Source organism: Mandrillus leucophaeus, unplaced genomic scaffold, assembly GCF_000951045.1.
Source record: "Mandrillus leucophaeus isolate KB7577 unplaced genomic scaffold, Mleu.le_1.0 Scaffold388, whole genome shotgun sequence".
NCBI classification, from domain to species: Eukaryota; Metazoa; Chordata; class Mammalia; order Primates; family Cercopithecidae; genus Mandrillus; species Mandrillus leucophaeus.
In genome coordinates this window covers 2,732,767-2,735,390 of record NW_012104120.1, presented here as the reverse complement: position 1 = coordinate 2,735,390, position 2,624 = coordinate 2,732,767, and the positions used below count along the sequence as shown (strand labels likewise).

General features: G+C 47.9%; 1 protein-coding gene across 1 annotated transcript in view; it reads left to right on the top strand.

Moving 5' to 3' along the window:
* DRGX (dorsal root ganglia homeobox) overlaps positions 1 to 2,624 on the top strand; it is a 37,513-nt gene that overhangs the window by 26,831 nt on the left and 8,058 nt on the right. The gene's annotated exons all lie outside the window — the stretch shown is intronic.

The window sequence follows — 2,624 nt, the reverse complement described above, 5'->3', positions numbered from 1 at the left end:
AAAGTCTTATTTTCTTTTTGATTATGGTAAAATACGCATAACATAAAATTTACCATCTTAACCATTTTTAAGTGTGTGACTCAGTTGTATTAAGCACATTCCTGTTGATGTGCAGCCAATCTCCTGAACTCTTCATCTTGCAAACTTCCCACTTCCCCCATCTTCCCACTTCCCCTCCCCCGCCCCAGGTCTGTGTCATTCTACTTCTGTCTCTGGGAATTCTCTGGGGACCTCACAGAAGAGGATTCCTGCAGGATTTGTTCTTTTAGTGACTGGCTTGTTTCATTTAGTATAATTTCTTCAAGGTTGACCCCTGTTGGAGCGAGTGTCAAAATTCCCTTCCTTTTGAGTCATATTCCATGGTATGTACAGTCCTTATGGTTTTTAACCACAGGGTCCTTGGCTTCACTTGGTCCTCAGTTTCCCATCAATCCAGTGCTGTGTGTGTATGTGCGTAGGGGGTGAGCTAGGCACACATAGACTCTTTACCCTGCTGCAGCCTTGGTTCTGTGAGTTAATTTATTCCTCTTAACTTCTAAGTTTGGGTTTTAAGGGCCAGCAGTATAGTTATGGGTGGCTTTCTTGGGGTCCACTGCAGGTGTGACCTAGTGGCTGTAAGCTATGGCTCCAGGGGAAGGAGGCTCTGTCACTTCTACATCTGGTACATGGCTAGATTTCCCACTGAGTTACAGAACATTGAACTCACCATTGATGCTTACATTGAAGCAAGGCCTTGGCTGGGTTAATACCAGCCTGAGATGGATTGAGCCCATCTTTCTCATCTGGCCTGACCCAGGGCCGGCTACCCAGGGCTAAGCCTGAGGACAGTGGCCCCTTCCAGGTCCCTGAGAGCCTATAGCCCCAACCAATCTCTACTCTCAGATATACCTGCTGGGTCTGTCTTCAGTCTTCCTTCTTTTTAACATTCATTTAAAATTAACATTATGTTTCTAAACTTAAAAGAAATTCATTTTCATTGTAGAAAAACAAGAAAAATTCTAAATAGACATAGAGAGGAAAATACAAATCTACAGCATACCCGCTCCAAGGGGAACACCATTCTTAATAACTTGGTGTCTTCACACCTTAGGTGCTCCTCACCAGTGAGTGCCCTTGAGCAGGGAGACTTGGAGGAAGACAAGGCCCCCTGGGGGTGGGTTCTAACCATCAGGAAGGCCTGAGACTCATAGAAGGCATTGTTCCCAGCAAAGGCTGTCATTCCCTCTGACAGTCTCTCAGTGACTGGTGTCAGAGTATGGCTATGCCTGTAAGAGCCCCTAGGAGAAGTGGAGCAGCCAGGTCCTGGGGTTTGACTAAATGCATGACAGGCTGGAGGCCAGCGGGCCTGCAGGGCAGTGGGGCTGGTCCTAGAGCTCCCTTGCACACTCTGCGTGTGTGCTGCCTCACACTCATCTTGGTATCTGCTGCCTAACGGATCAGCCCCTCAGTCAAACTTGAGGCAGGAGGTGAAGCTGCATTTAAACCTCCCATTACGATACAGGAGAGGGAAAGGTCACCAGGAGGTTCTGGTCCCATCTCTACAATAAACTGTGCAAATTTGGAGACTCAGTTTCCTTACCTGGAGAAGGGGATGAGCCACGCCTACAGTATGGGTGACCATAATGTGATAAGAGGAGCAGTGGGTGGCAAAGGTGAGCTTCCCTTTGTCTCTCAGCAGGCTTGGCAAGGAAGAGGAGGATTCGTGAATGTGCTTGAGGGGAGCAGAAGGTACCCTGGCTTTGGCATTAGGAAGGCTGTCTTGGGAAGGGAGGGTGGGGACGTCCCAGCTGCTGGAAAAGCTGGTGCAGCTGCAGCTGCCCCTGAGGTTGATCTCTAAAAGTGGATGCCGGGCCTGAGTGGCCTTCCAGGCTCCAGTGAGCACAGGCATTTGTCTCACGATTGCTGCCCCTTGGTGGTTTGAGGAAGGACTCCAGAGCATGCTTAGAAACGCAGGACAGCAGCTCAAGGCTCACTTGCAGCCTGTGGACATGTCCAGGACTGCAAGGGAGCTGGGACACAAGGGTGCTGACCTTGGTGCTGACCTTGCTGCAGACCTCAGCCTTGGCTGGGACCACTTCAGAAATTCCATCTTCTCCATGTTTTCCATTATCACCAGCCAAGAGGCAACACATGGGTGAGAAGGATTGACCTGGGCTTGAACCCACACTAAGCACTTTCCAAATTGGTTCCCTCTGAGGTTCTCAAACCTCAGTTCACGACACCCCCTGGACCATAAGCAATATATAACAGTTAACAGTTCTGTTAATTCAATGGTTAGGTCGAAGCAGCTCACTAAGTATGTCCTGACAGCTTAGTAGCCATTTGAAAAATAATACTTATAAAATGAAAGAAAAGTAATGTTTTTCTTTTCTTTTTCTTTTTATTATTATTATTTTTAGAGACGGTGATTTGCTCTGTTGCCCAGGCTGGAGTGCAGTGATGCAATCACGGCTCACTGCACTCTTGAACTCCTGGACTCAAGTGATCTTCCTGCCTCAGCCTCCTGAGTAGCTAGGACTATCGGCACATACCACTGTGCCTGGTTAATTTATTTTTTATTTTTATTTTGTAGCAATAGGGTCTCACTATGTTGCCCATGCTGGTCTTGAACTCTCGGGCTCAAG